Consider the following 23,750-nt stretch of genomic DNA (forward strand, 5'->3'; position numbering starts at 1 on the left):
GTGCCACCCACACAAACAGCCTGTAAAGTGTAACTCTGGCCTGCCATTGCGTAGCCTGTCCACAGCCTAGGGCTGCCATGTCGAATTGGCAAGTGCACACACTTGCAAGTCCCTAAACCTTCCCTTTTCTACATGTAAGTCGCCTCGAGGTAGGTCCAATGTACCCCCATGGGCAGGGTGCACTGTATGTGAAAGGTAGGACATGCGCTGGTGTGTGTGGCATGTCCTGATAGTGAATTTAATTTATTTTTATTTATTTTAAAAGTTTTATAGAGCGCGAACAAGATCCTTACGGATATCAGAGCTCTTTACATACAGAATGGGATAAAAAGGCAAGGAGTAATAATTAAACAAAACATTTTGTGCAAAGATGAGCAAATTGTTACAAAAAAAGAAACAAGGTAAGGTAGCAACGGTGCATAGGTGGTCAATATACATAGTCATAGGAGGAAGAGTACTGAGTTACGAGATTACATTAGTCAAAGTTCAGGTAACTTTAGCTAATAGGAGAGATTTTACTTCTTTTTTGAAGGATGCCAAGGATGAGATAAGTCTGATTTCTGGAGGGAGGGCATTCCAGATCGTGGGCGCCATCCCTGAGAAGGAGCATTTATAGGTTTTTTCTTGTGAAATCTCTGAGGTTTCAAAAGAAGATTGTCTGCACTTCTTGTCACTCTTGAGCCACCAGAGATTGTCAGTTTCTGAGCGAGGTAGCTGGGGGAGTTGTGGTGTATAACCTTGTGGGTCATGCAGGCGATTTTCAGATGTATTCTAGCTTCGTAAGGCAGCCAGTTCAAAGATTTTAGATCAGGAGAAATGTGTGAAAGTTTTCTGGAGCCCGTGATAAGTCTGTCTGCAGCATTAATAGAGGCTTTTATTGGTGCGGTTGTCGATATGGGGAGATCACAGAGGGCAACACTTCCATAATCCACTCGAGGGATGACTAGGGCTTGGACTGCAGTTCTGAAGTCATTGAGAGGAAGGAAAGTTTTCAAATTGTTGATTTGGAAATTAGCTCCCTTCGTTGCATTGCTGATGTGATGATGCATATTGAGATTGCAGTCAAGGGTTATGCCTAAAGATTTCGCTGAGTCCACAATAGTAGGTTGAACGTTGAGTGCAATGAGATGGTTAAGCCAGGACTGAGTGAGGGGGCCTTTGGTGGGAGGCGCTATTAGGAGGAATTCCGTTTTTTGAAGGTTAAGTTTGAGGTGACTCTCTGCCAGCCAAGTCTGTATGTTCCTAAGCGTTGTGTTGAGTATTTTGATGTCATCAAGGGTGTGTATTTTAAGGTAGAGCTGGGTATTGTCTGCGTACATGTGAAATTGAACATTAGATGCTTGAAGTAGTGCGGTAAGTGGTTTGATGAGTATATTGAACAGAGTAGGGGAGAGGGAGGATCCTTGAGGGACACCCAGTGTTACAGGAACTGGTGTGGACATAGTATTGTTAATCTTGAATTTCGCTGGGGACGCACGGAGGTAGTGCTTGATCCTTGTGTGCGCCACCCCATTGCTACAGCCTGGTCCTGCTGGATGGGAGATCGGGAGCGGAATGGCAGTGACCTGAAGAGCGACCAGAAGGCGCGCTACTGAGCGGAGGTACCCGTATACGATCCTTGGTGCTCCCCTGCGGTGGTCGCTGAGTGCCTGGTCTGCTGGCTCTGCGTAAGGACAGGATGTCGAAATCCACTCAGCCTAATAGTATCACACAGTATACAACCCAGCGTCTGCCGTCGCAACGGATTACGGGGCAGAGAGGTCAAGAGGAGTGCGCGGATGTGCCGGCAGAGCCTTCCCGGGCGGAGTTGCTGAAGGCCATACAGGGCTCCCATTCTGCGCTGGAGCGGCAGATAGAGACTGTATCGCTTGATGTCAACCTCCTGCGAACGGATCTTCGCAAAGTGGCGGATAAGGTATCGGTGGCTTCCCTCCAGAAGACAGTCATGCAACTCACCTCTATGAAGCACGCATTGGAACGAAGAGCTGAGGACGCGGAGGGTAGGGCGCGCCGCAGCAACATTAGAGTCCTGGGTGTGCCGGAGCGATTGGAGGCGGGGAATGCCGAGCGCTTCCTGGAGGACTGGATTCAGACTCAACTGTGCCCGCATGGGCCATCAAATGTATTTGTCATCGAACGGGCGCATAGGGCCATGGTACCCCCCGCACCCGGGGGAGCCTCCGAGGGCATTGATTGCGAAGATCCTGAACTATATAGTCCGGGATTGCATTCTGAAGGCGGCGAGGTAGACGGAGTCTCTCACCATTGAGAACAGCCGCATATGCATCTATCCTGATTACACCCAACAGGTGCAAGAGCAGCGGAAGTCCTACCTGGGAGTCAAGCAGAAGCTCCAGGAGTTGAAGCTACAATATATGCTGGTATATCCGGCCAAGGTCAAGGTGATATCTCAGGGCCGGGCGCATTTCTTCGAATAGCCCGCTGAGGTGTGGGAGTGGCAGGAGATACAGGGGTGACGACATGCCCTCGGGAGAGTGAGGGGGGCCCCGTGAGACCTGGGGGGAACCATCCCCAGAGACGACGATGCGGAAGGCGGAGACGTTGGGACCTTCCAGAGTCCTCGGGCGCATCCGTCCCTGGGGACGTGTTGGTTCCAGATACCCTGCAGGACATTGTGCCAGAAACAGACTCTACGGCTCCGGTGATCCCAGAGACTGGAATGTCTGAACTGCTGCAGGGGACGGCTCTGTCGTAAGGTACTGTTGGAGTGAAGAGTCTTGTGCTCTGCTTTGGGGGCTTTAGTGCTGGGCCTTGAGTTTGTATGAGGTACCTGGGAGCCGTGCTGTTCGAGCTTGAATGACAGAGAGGAGCGTAGGACCTGTATCCCGTTGGAACGACCTTATGTGGTGGTGTCTGTCTTTATTTTGGCTGGGGAGGGCCCAGCTTTGGGACTGATGCCGGCGGCCAAGCCCAGGTTCATTCCTGTACGTCTGGGTCCCATGGGGAGCTAGAAGGGAGGTGGGTGGTGTTTGGTTGGGTGTATGTGTGTATTGGATGGGACGAATAGGGTGGCTGTGTACATCCTGGCACCAGCAGGGGGAGGGCAGGATAGCGTGTTTTGTTGTTGCTGTCGTCATCTTGCTCGTGGGTGGGGGTGGGGGTAGATGTTATGGGGGGGTTGTGGGGTTGGGGGGGGTTGGGGGGTTGGTGGGGTTGGGAGGGGAAATTGTTGCTGGCATCGAGAGTACTGTGTTTCTGTTTTTTGAATAGCTGATCAGATGGGCTAGGTCCCCCGGCCTGGATGCTGGTTGGGCCCGTGGGTGGCGGAACACGCTGTTTGTAATATATGGCCAGGTTGGGCGTGATCTCCTGTCATGGGGTTTAAATTCTTAACTTGGAACGTGCGTGGATTGGGCACTTGCACTAAAAGATACAGAGTCCTTTCATTCCTCCGACGCCATGGCGTCTCCATTGCGTGCCTCCAGGAGACCCACTTGAACGAAGAGGGTGCCCAGAAGCTGTCCTAAAAATGGCGGGCCAGATGTTTCATTCATCCTATTCTACCTATGCCAGGGGGGTCCTAATCTGGGTGGCACCTGGGGTTCCCTGTGCCGTGATTGTGTAACAATAATAAATGCATGGGGCTAGTGGCAGACTGTATGAAAGGAAGGGCTATTTGTATTTAAAGAATGTAAATCGAGAGAAGATTTCTGGTATCTACAGTCCAAAGACAATAGAAATAGAGGAAGGACCGACATCATTATTTTATGACATATACGCCTTTGGCTGGGGAACTTTCAGCAGAGTAGGTGGCTCACTGTGAATGTGCAGGGGCTTTGAGTGAGTTTTGACCAGGGTTCAAACCCCAGCTGGGGAAAATCGTTTTTTTTTTTTTTTAATTTTATTTCTAAATTCCACAAATGAAAGCTGTGCCTTTGTAAATCACCCCCTAGCAGTATCTGGGAGAACTATGGCCTCCTTAGGCATAGTGCATGTCAGGCATTGATAATGGCATCCTGTGTGGCACGTGGATAGGGGGGACAGGTTTGCTATGAAAGAAATCACTTATTTAGTGGAATGAGAATTTGGGGATGATTGTGTAAGAATTGGAAATGCATGGGGCTAGTGGCAGACTGTATGAAAGGAAGGGCTATTTGTATTTAAAGAATGTAAACCGAGAGAAGATTTCTGGTATCTACAGTCCAAAGACAATAGAAATAGAGGAAGGACTGACAACCTTATTCTATGACATAGATACCTTTGGCTGGGGAACTTTTAGCAGAGTAGGTGGCTCACTGTTAATGTACAGGGGCTTTGAGTGAGTTTTGACCAGGGTTCAAACCCCACCTCGGGAAATTATTTTTTAATATTATTTTTATTTTTTTAAACAATTTATTTATTTTAGCAGAGTGCAACATAGTCCTTTGGAAATGCACAACTGATAATAATGAAAGACCAAATAGAAAATCTATGGCATATGTTACATCAGATGTGGCATATGCCACATGACAGAGTGACACGTGTCACATGCCAGACTTGGGCTCCAACCCTTACTGAGGAAGTGTGCCAAAAAATTCCACTTACATTTGCATTAGCGAAAAATAAATATCGAATGTAGAAAAGAAAATCGAGAAATATGAAATGAGTTGCACTATATGTTAGCTTCAAATACAATGAAAGGTTAGTTTCAAATTAATCTGCTTATTTTCAGATTGTGATTTTAAAAAGTGTTCTAATTGAATTGATAGAAAGGTCCAGATTTCCAAGCAGCTCTTCTCCTGTGAACCGAGGGCCTCGCATTGAAAGATGGCGCTCACATTCACAGTCATCGAATGACCCACACTACCTTGTTAGTGTATTTTGAAGGAGAGAGGGACCTTTTTCTAATGAACGTGCTGGTTCTGGAACAGCCTCACTCACTTGGTGTGAGCCCATAGCTTAGGCCACAATCTGTCTCACTCTGTGCAAGCCACACCTTGCTGCACCACCTCCCAAACTGGGAGCCAGTCTCACAAAATGCCTTGGAGGACTGACTGACACAATCATTCGGTTACAGTTTCACCTCTTGGAGCTCAGTTATTGCACCTCTCACTTCCTGGAGAACAGCCTCAACCATCTGAAGCACTTCCCATGGCAAAGTGAATAGTTTCACTTATCTGCTGTGCGTCCTGTACTCAGACGCCTAAACTCCCTCCTGGTGCGTGAGTCTCACTTCCTTGAGGACAGTCTCACTCACTGGATTTCAGTTTCACTTCACAGAGCACAATGTCACTCACTGAATGTGTTTTTTACATTCTAAAATACTGTTTTGATCACTGGGTGCGAGTTTCATGTCTTGGTCTCACTCATTGAGTCATTCAACACAGGTAAGGGGAGAGGGTCAACCGTATCCAGAACTCTCACACCCCGAACCCCCCAAGTTATAATTGTACACACATAGAGGGGTGGAGAGACAAACACAATGAACAAAGAAAACCCCTACAGATCCCACAAAACTTAAAATCTTTTGTTTTGGAAATACTGCCCTCCCTCACACACCGAACTGTGTGACATGCTTCATCATCGGGTCTGCTTACAATACGCCCAGGTGTAGCCACACTCTGGACGGAGCATAGGGGGGGGGGGGTTAACATAAAACTCATTGAGTGCCACACCATTTTGCACAGTCTGAGTCCTCTTGTCCTGATCTACAGCCAGATAAGGCGATTTTGCCAAAGTAGTGATAGCACCAAGTTCAAAGCTCTACATCACGGAGCGTGGCATGGTAGCTTAACAAGGCGGACGTGCCCTAGAGAAGCTCTGGCCGCCCAAGCCAATATCCGCAATGTATCCTGACCCCAGAGCTAAATCATTTTATATGAGGAGACAGTGGTTCTAGTAGACACAATAAATGATAATATAATGAAAGACTGCACAATGGCAATACATTTGTAAGGGAAAGGGATAATGCAAGAGGAAAACAAGGAGACCTCTACACAGGGAAGAGTCTGATCCGGCACCACACCAATACCTCATAGAAGAAGACTTGATATCCGCCAGTCTGACAGACTGCCCTTAAGTAAGTGCTCACAACGCCTCGGCCTGAATTAAGCGCCAACTCTTAATGCAGCTTCCCCGCAATCCTCTCCTAACCCACACTCACCACTCATGTAATTTTAGATCACAAGACACCATTGCGTGTCTCCTACAGACTAGCCTTAAAGGCAGAATTTACTACCCGCCATCCACAGGGGGCAGCCCACACCTCATCATTGTGAGGTAAGAGGTTTTTAAGAAATTATTTTTGATCCCAAACATGCAATGAGCAAGGTTTTAATTTAAATACATGTAATTTACCACTAATCTATTTCTTTCCTTACACATGCCGCACAGCACCTGGTCGGGTACTCACGTGAGTGCTTTTCTAATTGTTTCACTATCACGGGACACCACACCTTCACTAAGGCTGCTCCCTCATAATTCAGGTACCTCCTTGGACCTAGTCCACAATATAATTACCTTCTTGTTCCTCCAATACTGGCCTGCAACCTAACGCTCATGCGTTCCTGTGCAGATATCCCCAATACCGATCGTCCTGAAGAAACCCCACAGCCAACAGAGGGGTTGAAACGCCGTCAACACGAGTACAGATAAGACCGAATATAGCTGATGTTATCAGACATTCTTGCTGCTATTGTATTCTACCAATTGGTCTCTTCCTGTACATATGGAAACCTTTTTTCACAAATTCACTGTATATATTTAATCACTGGTTCCATGATTCACTTGGGGATGCACTGCACAAAGTATACAGTCGTTTGAATTTAAAAATGATATATACTTACATACCAATGTCCTTTGTTGCGAATACAAACATTTACCAAGTTTCTACTGTGTAGAGGTCTCCTTGTTTTCCTCTTGCATTATCCCTTTCCCTTACAAATGTATTGCCATTGTGCAGTCTTTCATTATATTATCATTTATTGTGTCTACTAGAACCACTGTCTCCTCATATAATATAATTACCCTGCTTCTTTGTAAGTAAGGTTCTCCTGTATTTAAAGTGGCCCAGAGCTAAATCTGGCATCACCACCATAGAAGAAGGTACCAAGCGTTGCTGAGGCACAATATCACTGCACAATCTCTCCACGGAGCAGACATATGATGGCTGGAGCAAGGCCTTCGACTGGCAAACGCAGTGCAATACTGTGCAGGGCCGAGAGGCTACACACTATAAAGAAAAACCAAAGGTGGTAATGGACGGAGCGTTGACAAGACAAACACTCACCCCCAGTCAACTGATCAGGGTTTAATCCATCACCGTTCTTTAGCTCACTCCGCCACCCCAGTTCAGACAAGGCCATATGCAAATCAGTCTGACCCTGTGCCTCATGGGAACAGTCCAGCCCAAACTGCCAAGCCATGTCTTCCCTGGACCGGAATCAAGCTTCCCAGGACCAGTTTCTGGCATGAGGCACAGGGTCAAGGCTGATTTGCATATGGCCATGTCTGACCTGGGGTGGTGTGGAGTGCAAAAAAACGATGGATTTAGGCCCAGATCTCTGTACTGGGGTGAATGTATGACAATGTTCTGCATTCTGTCCATAACCCGTTGTTTGTGCCTTTGTCATCCCGAGTGGGAAGGGTATGCTCAGACGTGAGTCCCAGGCTCTCCACACCACTGGAGTCAAGCTATCCAGGTGGAGGAAGGCTGATAGCCAGAAACCGGTCCTTGGATGCTTGATTCCGGTCCAGGAAAGACATGGCTTGGCAGTTCGGGCTGGACTGTTCCCATGAGGCAAAGGGTCAAGGCTGATTTGCATATGTACATGTCTGACCTGGGGTGGTGTGGAGTGCACAAAACGATGGATTTAGACCACATCTCAAGCAGCACTCCCCACCGCCATTGGACTCGAACTTCTCCCAGGGATCGCACGGAGGTGGGCAGAACAGAGGTAATTCAAAGAGACGGCACAGATCCCGCTCTAATTGGCAAGTCCAGGACCAGGAGGAAGTGGCAGAATGATCACAAATTGAAATGGACACAGGGTCTGGTGGGTCGGCCAGATGCCAATACTCTTGCTCTTAAGTTAATAACTATGGGGTCCACTACACTGGCTTAAGGCCACCTACAGAACGACCACGTCCCTAGACAGTTGTAAAGCATGGGGGATTGTTTTATCTCGGAAATCATTTGTCAAGTGGCAGAGTAGCAGTGGAGAGTGATAGCTATTTCTGTTGATAACTTTTCCAACAGAATAACTTACATTGACTCTAGAAACATTCCACTGTTCAAAGACACCTTTCTGTCCATGTGTGAATAGTTTCATGAGAAGGCCTACTAAGACATTTCAGGCCTAACTTTTCCGATACTGGTTTTATATAACTTGGACAAAGATCCCAGGTCTCCTCCACTCTAGCTCAACTGAGTGACCAGCAGTGCTTTCTCCGGCACTGAGTGACCAGCAGTGCTTTCTTCCAGCACTGAGTAACCAGCAATGCTTTCTCCAGCACTGAGTGACCAACAGTGCTTTCTTCAGCACTGAGTGACCAGCAGTGCTTTCTTCAGCACTGAGTGACCAGCACTGCTTTATTCAGCACTAAGTGACCAGCAGTGTTTTCTCCAGCACTGAGTGACCAGCAGTGCTTTCTTCCAGCACTGAGTGACCAACAGTGCTTTCTTCAGCACTGAGTGACCAGCAGTGCTTTCTTCAGCACAGAGTGACCGGCAGTGCTTTCTCCAGCACTGAGTGACCAGCACTGCTTTCTCCAGCACTGAGTGACCAGCACTGCTTTATTCAGCACTGAGTGACCAGCACTGCTTTATTCAGCACTAAGTGACCAGCAGTGTTTTCTCCAGCACTGAGTGACCAACAGTGCTTTCTCCAGCACTGAGTGACCAACAGTGCTTTCTTCCAGCACTGAGTGACCAGCAATGCTTTCTCCAGCACTGAGTCACCAACAGTGCTTTCTTCCAGAACGGAGTGACCAGCAATGCTTTCTCCAGCACTGAGTGACCAGCAGTGCTTTTTTCAGCACTGAGTGACCAACAGTGCTTTCTTCCAGCACTGAGTGACCAGCAATGCTTTATCCAGCACTGAGTCACCAACAGTGCTTTCTTCCAGAACGGAGTGACCAGCAATGCTTTCTCCAGCACTGAGTGACCAGCAGTGCTTTTTTCAGCACTGAGTGACCAACAGTGCTTTCTTCCAGCACTGAGTGACCAGTAATGCTTTCACCAGCACTGAGTGACCAGCAGTGCTTTCTTCAGCACTGAGCGACCAGCAGTGCTTTCTTCTAGCACTGAGTGACCAGCAGCGCTTTCTTCTAGCACTGAGTGAGCAGTAATGCTTTCTCCAGCACTGGGTGACCAGCAGTGGGCCCGGATGATTACACTTTGTTGTTGTCTTGGAAGAGTCTTTGTTTGGTAGATGACTCCTCCCGTGGAGCATAGTGCGCATGGGCATCGACTCCATCTTCAGATTGTTTTTCGCCATTGGGAAAATTATGAAGTTGTATGGGAATAGAAAAAGATGTCCATGAATAGTGTATCTAATTAAGATATTACTGGAAAAGATATAGGTAGCCGGGGAGGCGGGTGGGCGTGTGTGACTTTGCAGCCCTACATGCCGAGAACAGATGCATACTGGTAAGTAGCATTTTCCGTTCCAGGCATATGGGCTGCAGATCACACACTAGTGCATTGATTGCATAGCAGTGGTCTCCCTTAGCAGCGACCACCAGTATCTGTTGCAGTAGTTTGAAATAGTGTTTTGAGTACAGCCTGGCCCACAGTAGCTTGTTGTTTTGCTTGCATATCTACGCTAGTGCTTTGTGAATGTGTGCGGTATAGACCATGTAGCTGATTTGCATATATCATCTACGGGAATATTTCCTAAAAATGCCATAGATGCCCCTAGTTTACGGGTGGAATGAGCCCTAGGGGGAATGGATAGAGTGTGTTTTGCTTTTTGGTAACAAATTTTAATGTACTTTATGATCCACCTTGCAATCCCAGTTTTTAAAATGGGATTACCTTTATGTGGAGGAGAAAAGGACACAAAAAATTGTTTTGTCTTACGAAATGGCTTTGTCCTATCAATATAGTAGAGAAGAGCTCTTTTCACATCCAACGTATGGAGAGCTCTTTCAGCAACTGTCTGGGGTTGAGGAAAGAATACTGGCAACTCAATAGACTGATTGAGATGGAACGGTGAAATTACTTTTGAAAGGAATTTGGGGGTTGTCTTTAGAACCACTTTGTTATGATAGAGTTGTAAGAATGGCACTGAGTGACCAGCAATGTTTTCTCTAGCACTGAGTGACCAGCACTGCTTTATTCAGCACTGATTGACCAGCAGTGCTTTCTCCAGCATTGAGTGACCAGCAGTACTTTCTCCAGCACTGAGTGACCAACCGTGCTTTCTCCAGCACTGAGTGACCGACAGTGCTTTCTTCCAGCACTGAGTGACCAGTAATGCTTTCTACAGCACCGAGTCACCAACAGTGCTTTCTTCCAGAACGGAGTAATCAGCAATGCTTTCTCCAGCACTGAGTGACCAGCAGTGCTTTCTTCAGCACTGAATGACCAACAGTGATTTCTTCCAGCACTGAGTGACCAGCAGTGCTTTCTCCAGCACTGAGTGACCAGCAGTGCTTCCTCCAGCACAGAGTGACCAGCAGTGCTTTCTCCAGCACTGATTGACCAGCAGTGCTTTCTCCAGCATTGAGTGACCAGCAGTGCTTTCTTCTTGCACTGAGTGACTAGCAATGCTTTCACCAGCACTGAGTGACCAGCAATGCTTTCACCAGCACTGAGTGACCAGCAATGCTTTCACCAGCACTGAGTGACCAGCAGTGCTTTCTTCAGCAATAAGCGACCAGCAGTGCTTTCTTCTAGCACTGAGTGACCAGCAATGCTTTCTTCTAGCACTGAGTGACCAGCAATGCTTTTTCCAGCACTGGGTGACCAGCAGTGCTTTCTTCTAGCACTGAGTGACCAGCAGTGCTTTCTCCAGCACTGAGTGACCAGCAGTGCTTCCTCCAGCACAGAGTGACCAGCAGTGCTTTCTCCAGCACTGATTGACCAGCAGTGCTTTCTCCAGCATTGAGTGACCAGCAGTGCTTTCTTCTTGCACTGAGTGACCAGCAATGTTTTCTCTTGCACTGAGTGACCAGCAGTGCTTTCTTCTTGCACTGAGTGACCAGCAATGTTTTCTCTAGCACTCAGTGACCAGCAGTGCTTTCTCCTGCACTGAGTGACCAGCAGTGCTTTCTCCAACACTGAGTGACCAGCAGTGCTTTCTTCTACCACTGAGTGACCAGCAACGCTTTCTCCAGCACTGAGTGACCAGCAGCGCTTTCTTCCAGCACCGAGTGACCAGCAATGCTTTCTTCCAGCACTGAATGACCAACTGAACGACCAACAGCTCAGACCAAAACAGCCTATAGACTAGCCATCCAAACAAAAAAAACGTATCCTGAAGGCAATGTAAGCTTACTACAAGGAAAAAAAAAGAAGCAGCTAATGGCTGTTCTAAAATACTATTTTCTACTATTAAAAAACAGAATACCAAGATCATAAAAGAAGCCAACAATTTTGCAATAAGCCAGCAGACTCTTTCCAACAAAAGGTAAAACAGGTCTTCGATGCATTTTTGCCCCAATCAAACCAATCCTCGTTTCCCCACAAGAAGTCAGGTGACAGTTTTGGATCCCACTCAAACCGATTTAGCTCCTCCATACCTACTTTCTCATCCTTTCTGCCGATCACTCACTCTTGACCAGATTACCAAACTAATTCTCTTAGTATAATCCGGATCGCCCCTCGACCCCTGCCATTCCGCAAATTCTTCATTCAGCCCCTGAGTTCGTAGCCTCTTCACTCTGGCCTATCTTTAAACTTATGATCTCTTCAGGGAACTTCCTCACTGAATGGAAGAAAGCTCTGATTCTGACACTTTTGAAGAAATCCAATCTGGATCCTAAGGACCCCTCTAATTATAGACCCATCTCTAGGTTGCCTTTCTCAGCAAAGATAATAGAAAGGCTTCTAAATGAAGAATTATCCACTTTTCTTTTGAATGGTGACATCTTGGACCCTTCACAATATGGATTCCGAGCCCATCACAGCCCGAACTAGCACTAATAACTGCCACGGAAGAGCTTAGGCAAACTCTTGATAAGGGGGGCGGGGAGAGCGCAGCACTTATCCTGTTAGATCTCTCAGCGTCTTTTGACACAGTCAACCACGATGTGTTGGTTGACCGCCTCGCTACGCTGGGAATCAGGGATAAAGTGCTCCTCCTGCTCAGTTCCTTCCTGTCTAATAGATTTCGAATGGTGGATCACAATGCATTTGTTTCCCCCGCTTTTTCACTCCCATGTGGAGTCCCGCAGGGTACATTATTAAGCCCGACGCTTTTTAACCTGTAGGTCACTCCCCCGGCTAAGCTAATATGAAACTACGGTTTCACCCTGGTGTCCTATGCAGATGACACGCAGATCATTGTATAAATCAACTACTTGTCCACTGATACTGCGGCCAGCTTCAAAGACTAAATGGGCCACATAGGAAAATGGATGCAGGATAACTGTTTAAAACGTAATTCATCCAAAACGGAAGTTATGCTCTTTGGCAACCCGTCCCTGATTTGGTCAAACAGTTGGTGGCCCAATCACATGGGCCCCTTCAGACATCGGCTAACAAAGTAAAAAAATCTCTGGGTTTTCTTCGACACTAAGTTGTCCTTCGAAACTCAGATCAATCATACTACAGCGGCATGATTTTTTATTCTCAAAATATTGAAAAGGAAAATGCTACATACCAGTATGCATCTGTTCTTGGCATGTAGGGCTGCAGAGTCACACACTGGTGCATAGATCGCCATCTGGTGGTGGGTCGGGATGATTACACTTTGTTGTTGTCTTGGAAGAGTCTTTGTTTGGTAGATGACTCCTCCCGTGGAGCATAGTGCGCATGGGCATCGACTCCATCTTCAGATTGTTTTTCGACATTGGGAAAATTATGAAGTTATATGAGAACAGAAAAAGATGTCCATGAATAGCGTATCTAATTAGGATATTACTGGAACAGATATAGGTAGCCGGGGAGGCGGGTGGGCGTGTGTGACTTCGCAGCCCTACATGCCAAGAACAGATGCATACTGGTAAGTAGCATTTTCCGTTCCAAGCATATGGGCTGCAGATCACACACTAGTGCATTGATTGCATAGCAGTTCTCTCCCTTAGCGGCGACCACCAGTATCTGTTGCAGTAGTTTGAAATAGTGTTTTGAGTACAGCCTGGCCCACACTAGCTTGTTGTTTTGTTTGCACATCTACGCAGTAGTGCTTAGTAAATGTGCGCGGTGTAGACCATGTCACTGATTTGCATATATCATCTACGGGAATATTTCCTAAAAATGCCATAGATGCCCCTAGTTTACGGGTGGAATGAGCCCTAGGGGAATGGATAGAGTGCGTTTTGCTTTTTGGTAACAAATTTGAATGCACTTTACGATCCACCTTGCAATCCCAGTTTTTAAAATGGGATTACCTTTATGTGGAGGAGAAAAGGACACAAACAATTGTTTTGTCTTACGAAATGGCTTTGTCCTATCAATATAGTAGAGAAGAGCTCTTTTCACATCCAACACATGGATGGAGAGCTCTTTCAGCAACTGTCTGGGGTTGAGAAAAGAATACTAGCAACTCAATAGACTGATTGAGATGGAACGGTGAAATTACTTTTGGTAGGAATTTTGGGGTTGTCTTTAGAACCACTTTGTTATGATAGAGTTGTAAGAATGGTTCTTGAATTGTTAATGCCTGGATATCACTAAACTTCTGGGTGAGGTAACAGCAATTAAAAAGGCAACTTTCCATGAAAGGAACTGTAAATCACACTTATGCAAGGGTTCAAATGGAGGACCCACAAGTCTAGTGAGAACAATGTTTAGATTCCATACAGGGGAGAGTGGTACCCTGGGATGAATTATTCTTTTGAGTCCATCCATGAAGGCTTTAATGGCAGGTACTCTGAATTATGACAGATGTCTGTTTTGAAGGTAAGCTGCTATAACAGAAAGATGTAACCTGATTGAGGAGCATGCCATACTATATCTTTGTAGATGGAGCAGGTAACATATGATGTTTTGGATGGAAACGTGTAGTGGGTTAATGTTATTTGTGCATTACACAACAAACCTTTTCCACTTGACCGCATAACATGCCCTAGTGGTGTGACGCCTAGCCTCTTTTATGACATTCATGCAATCGTGCGGAAGATTGAGATATCCAAATTCTCAGACATCAGGAGCCAAATCGCTAGGTTGAGCTGCATGGGGTCGGGATGCATGATGTCTCCATGGTTCTGTGTTAGTAGGTGTGGAGAGAGTTAACTTTTGATGTGGTACTACTGAGAGCTCCAGTAGCGTGGGGTACCACGGTTGTCTTGCCCACGTTGGTGCAAAGAGAATTAATGTGAGGGAGTGTTGTTGTAGCTTGCGCACCACTAACGGAAGGAGTGGGAGAGGTGGAAAAGGGTACGCAAATCTGTTTGACCAACTCATCCATATCGCATTGCCTTTGGATAGTGGGTGTGGATACCTGGCGGCGAAGCTTGAACATTTGGAGTTGAGGTGTGTGGCGAACAGATCTATCAGTGGTTGGCCCCATTTGTGAAAGAAAGGTTGAAGAACTGGAGGATGAAGTTCCCACTCGTGTATCTGTTGTCTTTGATGACTTGACAGATCCGCAACTTGATTGTCAATTCCTGGTAAATGTTCTGCTAAGAGAAAGATTTTTTGAGGAATGGCCCACCTCCATATGCTCCGCGCCAGCCGGGAGAGCTGTAAGAAGTGTGTTCCTCCCTGTTTTTGGGTCTAGTACAAGGCTGTTTAGTTGTCGGTGCAGACTAATACAGTCTTGCCTGATAGGTAATATCGAAATTACTTTAGAGCTAGAAAAATGGCTAGCAACTCCAGATGGTTTATGTGGAGTATCTTTTGTTTTGGTGTCCATGTGCCGTGTACTGTGTGCTCTGCTAAATGAGCTCCCCATCCTGTAAGGGATGCGTCTGTGTTTAGCACTACCTGTGGAACTGGCTCTATGAACGGCCGGCCTTTGGAAAGTTTTTGGTGTTCCACCACTGCAGAGAGTGATGTGTCCGGTTGTCCACCACCACCAGATCTGTTAATTGTTGTTGAGCCTGGTTCCACTGATTTGCGAAGCACTCTTGCAGGGGGCGCATTTGGAGTCTTGCCTGTAGCACTATGAAGATGTAAGATGCCATCATTCCAATTAATTACATGAACACTCGAGCTGGTAGTGAGTGTTGCGGTTGGAAATTTTGCATAAGAGCTTCCATACTTTGTATCCTTGCTGGATTGGGGGATGCAAGTGCTTTGGAGGTATCTATTGTGGCACCCAGATACTATTGAGACAGGGAAAAAGATGTGACTTTGTTTGATTTATTGTGAATCAGAGCTTGTGTAGCAGGTGGATGGCTTGATGCATGTGCTGCACGCACTGATGGTATGACTTATTATCCAGTCGTCGAGGTATGGGAAGACATGGATGTTGTCCCTTCGCAAGTGTGCTGATACTACGGCAAGACATTTTGTGAAAATTCGAGGTGCTGTAGTCCCACCGAAAGGGAGTACTTTGAACTGGTAATGTTGACCGTCCAGTACAATCCGAAGGTACTTTCTGTGAGCTTGGTGGATGGGAATGTGGAAGTAGGCATCCTTGAGATCTAGGGTGGCAAGGAAGTCGCCATGTTTTAACAGAGGAAGGACCTGCTGTAAAGTGACCATGTGGAACTGGTCGGATTGTATGTAAAGATTTAGGGGTCTCAGGTCTAGTATAGGTCTGAGGGAACCGTCCTTTTTGGGGTTAAAAAAATATAGGGAGTAAACTCCTGTGTTTTGATGGTGTACTGGAACTGGTTCTATTGCATTTCTTTTCAGTAGAAAGGCAACTTCTTGTTTTAGGAGTGTGAAATGCTCCTGTGACATGGGACGCTGTCTGGGTGGTATTGTTGGATGAGTAGAAGTGAGCTTCAGGCAATAACCTGACTGAACTATTTGTCTCACCCACCTGTCTGTGGTGATGGAGTTCCAGACAGGTAGGAACTGTTGTAATCTCCCCCTTACAGGAGTGGAATGGTCTGGGGGGAGGGTAGGGAAGTCAAAGTTTGGAAGTGGCAGCATTGCAGTTGTTGTTACCTCTGCCTCTACCTTTAGAGTGGTTTCCTCTATATCCTCCTCTGTAATAACCTCTATTGGGCGAGGATTGGGTGGGTGCCTTGTAAGGTGTGGTCTTTTTGAACATTTTTGGAGGCGCCCCTAAAAGAGGAGCAACGAAAGGACGCTCTGGGAGCTTGAGTTTGTAAAACTCCCATGGATTTTGCTGTGTCTGTGTCCTTTTTCATGTTCTCCAGTGCATTATCAACTGTAGGACCAAAAAGATATTGCTGGTCAAAAGGTTGATTAAGGTTGCTGGTCTGTACTTCTGGTTTGAAACCAGAGATTCACAACCAGGCATGTCTACGTAACAGTACGCCTGTATTTACTGCTCATGAGTCTGTGTCAGCAGTATCTAAGGCACAATGTATTGAGGTATTAGTGATGACCTTACCCTCTTGTATTAAATAAGAAGCCCTGGTCTTATATTTGTCTGGCAAATGTTGCATAAGGGTTTCAAGCTCATCGTAGTGAGCTCGATCGTACATTGCTAATAGGGCTTGAATTTGAGTAATTCTCCAAACATTGGCTGCTTGCGAGATGGTGCATTTTGCCTGAAGCATCTAAAAGTTTGGATTCCTTATCAGGGGGTGGAGCATCTCCTGTTGTCTGTGAATTAGCTCTTTTCCTGGCATTTGAGACTACTAATGAGTCTAATGGCAACTGGCCTTTGATGTATGCTGGGTCAGTTGGAGCTGCTTTATACTTTTTCTCCGGTCTGGGATTAATTACCCTGGCTCTAACGGGGTCTTTGAATACCTCTGGTGCGTGTTTTACCACTCATTTAAACACTGGTAATATGGGTGGGGTTTTATGTGATGGCAATAGTGTGCCCATAAGGAAGTCTTCTTCTACTCGATCTTTGTGCAGATCTACCCCATGAAAGGTTGCCGCCCTATGAAGGAGTGTGTAAACCCTATAGTGTCATCTGGAGGAGATGGCCTGGAAGGGTATGCGTCATGTGGCTGATCTGGGGCATCTGGAGCTTTATACTCTTCCCAGGGATCATTTGATGAACCAGGAATATCATATGGGTCATATATATATGTTGCTCATCCTCTATCCTCCTTGAATAATCATCCTCATTCCCATCATCATCTGCTGGTGCAGGGCTGTGTGTGGTGGATGGTGAGTGTGGAGGGGAAATATCTAAATCTGGGAGTTCTAGCAATGGTGAAGGTATTCTTATAGGAGAAGCTTGAGCATGTTTTTTAGGAGGAACTGGAGGTGTATTGGGAGAATCCAGCTTCCTTTTTTCAGGCACTGCAATGACATGTCCTGTTTTTGGATTGATAAGAAGGGTCTTTTGTTTCGGATCTGGCCTGAAAAGCTCTTCTGTGGAAGCATCTGTCCTTGGTCTTGTGGTTTAGAAGGTTTAGCAGTGTCTATTACAGTCTTTGGATTGGATTTTGGTTTCGGTTCCGAAGACTTGCGGTCAGAATATTTCTTGGTGTTGTGTCTTTTGTTCGGATCGGATGTTTTCGGATCCAGAATTTTTGGTTCCGAAGCACTTTTGGGGTGGACAACTTTAGGTGCCGAAGTGTGTTTCGGTGTCGAAGTGGACTTTAGGTCGACCTTTTCCAGTACCGGATTTGGCTTTGGTTCGATATTTCTCGGTACTGAGCTGGTTTTTGGCTCGACTGGATTCAGTACCAAGGGTTGCTTCTCTGCCGGAGTTAGTTTTGGTTTAAGCACCTTGTTTGTCGGGACCGAGAGGCAGACTCGAGCTGGAGCCGCCTAGATGCTTTTTGGTATTCTTCGTTGCCAAGCCTGAAGGCGGGCGTCAGAAGTTTTTGGTCGGTATGCACCCAGACCCGGAGGTAGGGGTGGAACTGAAGCCTGTCCCGGTATGGGGGTGTGAACAGGGTCGACGCTTGTGCTCATGACCTGTTGACCAGCTGGTAGAAGATAGTCGTTGTCTGATTGTCCTTCGTCTCCGGAAGCGGAATCCTCTGCTTTGGAGACGACGCGTCCTTCTGTTCTTCGGACTCTAGATTGATTGGAGCTTCATCTATGATGAGATCTGGTGTCGATGATGAGGACTACGCCATGACTCTTCGAGCTCGACGGTCTCCGATAGTCTTCTTGGACCGGAACGAAGCACAGGCCTAGCAATCTCTGCTCTCGTGCTTTGGGGACAAGCACAGATTGTACACCTCATGTAGAGCAGTGTGGGGAAATTTGTGTCCACACTGAGGGCACTTCTTGAAGGGTGTTCTTTCCACGAGCCAAAGGCCCAGTGGCGCAGTTGGGCCCAACGTCCCAGACGAGCGCCGGACTCGAGAAGCGCAAAGTTCTCGACGCGAGTTACAGGGAAATCGCGATCTAAGACGATACCGACGGTATGATGAAGGACTGGAAGTCGAAAGGAAATCGGTAACGGGACCGTAAAATAAGCACATCTGAGCCCAATGGTGGAAAAACCAATCCGAAGATGGAGTCAATGCCAATGCGCACTATGCTCCACGGGAGGAGTCATCTTCCAAACAAAGACTCTTCCAAGACAACAACAAAGTGTAATCATCCGGGCCCACCACCAGATGGCGATCTATGCACTAGTGTGTGATCTGCAGCCCATATGCCTCAAACAAGTACTTCCGTTTATTCCATTTGAGGTAAGGAAAACATTGGTCATAACGTTAATTGCATTTAGGCTGGACTACTGTAATGCCCTATTTACCAGTGCGAGCAAGCGCAAAATGCACAAACTTCAGATGACTCAAAATGCTGGAGCAAGAGTCCTGTTTGGGCTCTCTCGCTATGATTCGGTCTCCAGGGCTCTCACCGAGCTACACTAGTTGCCCATCAACAAACGCATTCAATTCAAAGCGTTATGCATAGCGTTTACAGCTAGACATGACCTTGGTCCGTGGTAACTGTCGCACTTTTTCAAAATCATAAACTCCAGCCAGACCGCTCAGATAGTGGTAATTTGATTATCCCTAAGGCACACAAAGTAAAATAGGGAGGAAAAAGCTTTGCCTACATCACCACCAAACTCTGGAATTCCCTTCCTGTATCCCTAAAAAAATGTATCCAATTTGCTTAAATTCAATAAGGGTTTAAAAACCTGGCTATACTAGGGCACCTCTAATGTAATAGCTCAGCCTCATTAAGGTCCTAGACACCTCTGGGCATATGCAGCGCTATACAAATACTTAATTTAATTTCATTCTAGCAGTGAAGGACCAACAGTGCTTTCTTCTAGCACTAAGTGAACAGTAGTACATTCTTCAGCACATAGTGACCAGCAGTGCTTGTTTCTAGCCCTGGGTGACCAGCAGTACATTCTTCAGCACTGAGTGACCAGAAGTGCTTTCTTAATCACCGGGTGACCAGCAGTGCTTTCTTCCAGCACTGAGTGACCAGCAGTGCTTGTTTCTAGCCCTGGGTGACCAGCAGTACTCTCTTCAGCACTGAGTGACCAGAAGTGCTTTCTTAATCACTGGGTGACCAGCAGTGCTTTCTTCCAGCACCGAGTGACCAGCAGTGCTTGTTTCTAGCCCTGGGTGACCAGCAGTACTCTCTTCAGCACTGAGTGACCAGAAGTGCTTTCTTAATCACTGGGTGACCAGCAGTGCTTTCTCCCAGCACTGAGTGATCAGCAGTGCTTTCTTCAGTACCGACTGACCACTCCTCCTTTTCTTTTAGCACTGAGTGACCAACAGTGATTTCTTCAAGCACTAGTGACCAGCTGTACTCTCTACAGCACTGAGTGACCAGCAGTGCTTCCTTACAGCACAGAGTGACCAGCAGTGCTTCCTTACAGCACTGAGTGACCAGCAGTGCTCTTTTCAGCACTGAGTGGCCAGAAGTTTCTTCTAGTAGAGTGACCAGCAGCGCTGCTTTCAGCACTGACTGACCAGAAGTTCTTTCTTCCAGCAATGAGTGACCAGTTATAAACAACAGTTTAGTATGTGAGTAAGTGAGAGGCTGGCTGCTAAGAGCACTTGTATGTATGTATGTATGCAGAATTTATATAGCGCAACTGTTACCCCAAGGGTATCCTGGAGCTGCAACTTAGCCTATAGTGACAGCAGGCAATGAGCCAGATTATCAGTGAGGGCACTGTTCTCAATCCTTGGGGAAAAGCCAGGTTTTTAGGCTCTTTCTGAAACTTAACAGGGAAGTCGCCTGTCTAATGCTCACAGGATGGTCGTTCCAAAGGCGCACAGCTGCTACGCCGAAGACCTTACATCCTGTCCTGGATTTCTTAAATTTGGCCGTAGTTACCAAAAAGGCACTAGACGAACGGAGATTCTTGCTGGCTTATACCATGTAAATCTCTCATGCATAGGGATCCGGCCCGTTCCGTGTACTGCTCTAAACACCATACACAGTGATTTAAAACAGATCCTCTCCCTAATGGGGAGCCAATGGAGATCTCCCAAAGCCCGGTTGGTGGAAGATCTACGGTGCCTGTTTAGTGGCAACTTTGCCGCTATGTACTGGACCCTCTACAATCCCTGCAAAATATATTGGGGAGCTCCCAGATACAGAGAATTGCAGCTGTCCAGTCTACATAGGATTATACTCCTGACTACCAGGGGTCTAGTCTCCTCAGGCATCAATGGAAGTATCTGTTGCAGTGCCTTCAGCAAGGCAAAGCAGACACTGACCGTTTTATTGGCCTGTGATGCCATTTGAAGGTCATTGACCAGAATGCTCAAATTGCGAACGGTCTTAACTGGAACTAGGGGGTCTTCACTTGGAGTAAGTTTAAACTCTAGCGGCAGATGCTGTAGCCTTTTGCCACTGAAGCAGTACACCACCTCTGTCTTCCCTCTATTAAACTGTAAAGAGTTTTCTTTAAGCCAGCTGGCAGTTTGACACATGCATTCCTGAAAGATCTCCATAGTCACTGCCTACTTTCCCTCCAAAGAAAACACCAGTTGAGTGTCGTCAACATAGTTTACCAGGTCAACCCCAAATGAATTTATGATGGGGATCAGCGGGCGTAGATATATATTGAAGAGAATGGAGCTTATTGCAGAGCCCTGTGGTACCCCATGTCATACCGAGGACTTGGTGGAGGTAAACGGGGTCATAGTTACCACCTGCTGTCTCTCCGACAAGTATGATTGCAGCCACTTCAGGGCTCGGCCTTTCGCCCCCATTCTCTCCAACCTGCCCAGCAGCACCTCATGGCTCACAGTGTCGAATGGGGCCGACATGTCTGGTAGCACTAGAACCAATGAGTTGCCATTATCGGCACGCATTCGCAGATTGTCCAATATGGTGCCTGGGGCTTTTTCCGTCCCATGACCTGGGCGGAAGCCAAACTGGTCCCTGTCCAATAGATCATTCTCTTCATTGAAACCTGATAGTGACTTGCTGACCACTTTTTCCAGTATTTTTACAGGGCATGTCAGAAGGGATTTAGGCCTTAAGTTTGCTGGGTTAGTAGAGTCTAAAGAGGGTTTCTTGAGTAGGGGGAGGGGGGCGGGGGGGGGGGGGGGTTACCACTGCCTGCTTCCAGGCCTCTGGTACCACCCCATCATCTAGTGTTTGACAGCAGATTTGGTGCATCCAAGGAAGTAGTCCTTGCCCAGATTCCTTCCAGATCTTATGAGGAATGGGATCTAAAGGAGATCCAAATGAATCACTTTGAGCACAACTGTAAAACAGCTCCTTAGTGAGAGGTGGAAAGTGCTCCAGAGTTGCTTCTGTATGGGGTTCCTCAGTCATTATCTGGGGTAGTTCCTCCCGACCATTGACCGTGCTCGGATCAAAACCTTTAACAATTTTAGCTCTCTTTTCTTCAAAGTGGGCAGCGATCTCATCGCATAGTTGCTGTGAGGCGACTACTTTCTTACCCATGCAGGCAGGGCCAGAGAGATCCCTTATGATGTTAAAAATAGCTTTTGTGCGGTTAGGTGCATGAAGAATGGTTTTAGCAAAGAAAAGTGCTTTGGTCTTGGCGATGGCCTCTTTATATCGAGTCTGTGCTACTTTTAGCACTTTCTTGTCTCCTATGTAGCACCTTCGCCACCTCCTCTCAACCTGTCTACATGCAATGCGCAAAAGTTTCAACTCCTCATTGTACCATGGGGCAGATAGCTTCCTTTTATTCTCCATCTGTTTAATGGGGGCACATATATTCAACATATTAATGAAATGTTTACAATAAGATTGATGATTCTTATCCACCGAGTCGTCGAGAGTAAAGAAATGTTCATTCAAGAATATGGGGCCTTGCGTATTTTTTTTTAACTAATCTCGTCCAAGCTCTACCCCTACGATAAATCACTGGGCAGCTATTGTCGTATGCTGCTTCAGGCAGAGCCATTCTTAACTGAATGAGTGAATGATCAGTTCAGCTTTCAGGCAGTACACTGATCACCTCCGTGTCCACCTGATTTGCGAATATTAAATCTAGCACATGCCCTCCTAGGTTAGTGGGATGGCGTACTAACTGACTTAAGCCGAGATTTTCACAGGTTTGCCTTAGAACTCTCAAATGATTTTCTAGGGTCCTGTTATCCCACAGGTTAAAACCTCCTAGGAGCAGCATTCTGAAATGTGTTAGAGTCAGGGTAGTAATGGTATCGGCCAGTTCTAGATACTGTGTATCTTGGCCCGGCGGTCTATAACAGACCATTCCCTTTAGAAGCCTTCCCCTTCTTGTAATGAGAAGCCTAGTAGCTCGATCCCTGCAACCTCTTTGACCTGAAATGGAGCAACATTCAATCTTTCTTTAAACAGGACCCCAACGCCCCCTCCTCTTCCAGAGGACCTAGGCTTATTAAACAGCTTGTAACCAACTGGACAGGCAAGGCCTAACTCTACCAGGGAGTCATTGTTAGACCACGTCTCCGTAAGAAACAATACATCCAGATCCAAGTCTAACATATTGGACACCTCCTCGAATTGTTTAATCAGGGACCAGTAGTTTAACAACCCACACTGTAGTGCATCACATCCCCGTGACTGAACTACTTGAATTCCCCCCTCCACTGTCCTCTCACCAATACTAACCAGTTCATCCTTGGAGTAGGTAAGCCGGCCGACACGAACAGCATGGCTGGCGCTAGGTGCGGACGGGGTGCGGATGGGGCGCGGACGAGGAGCGGACAGGCGCAGACGGGGTTGCCTCTGGCACGCCATCGGCACGCCCATTGCGCACGCTTGCATTGCCCCTCCTGAAATAGGCCGGCAGATGCAGTCGTCCGAGCACTAGAGCGCTAACCAAAATGGCGCTTCCTACAATGGCACTAGGAGAAAAACAGTTCCCTACCTCCCGCAAAACAGCGGGATGAAGTGCCGATTTTTAAAATGCGGGTATGCTTCTGCTAACAGGTATTATATTTTTATTTCCAACAATTAAAAAGTATTTCCAAATTTAAAATGCGGCGAGCCCCCCCCGGTCCCTGACCCTGCAGCCAGTGGTAGTACAGGCGTCCCACAAGGCTTGCTTTTAAAAAGAAAGGCCAGCAAAAACAATAAGTGCAAGGCAAGCACTGTCACCTCTAAGTAGTTTTAGTTCTAGTCGCACACGCTTGCATTGCCCCTCCTGAAATAGGCCAGGAGATGCAGTCGTCCGAGCACTAGAGCGCTAACTAAC

At 46.9% G+C, this 23,750-nt stretch overlaps 1 pseudogene; it reads right to left on the minus strand.

Annotated features, from left to right (window-relative positions):
* Window positions 1–10,774: 10,774 nt before the first annotated feature.
* The window catches only part of LOC147659409 (uncharacterized), a 40,505-nt pseudogene continuing 27,529 nt past the window's right edge, over window positions 10,775–23,750 (minus strand).

This window comes from Lissotriton vulgaris, unplaced genomic scaffold (genome assembly GCF_964263255.1).
Source record: "Lissotriton vulgaris unplaced genomic scaffold, aLisVul1.2 SCAFFOLD_2627, whole genome shotgun sequence".
NCBI classification, from domain to species: Eukaryota; Metazoa; Chordata; class Amphibia; order Caudata; family Salamandridae; genus Lissotriton; species Lissotriton vulgaris.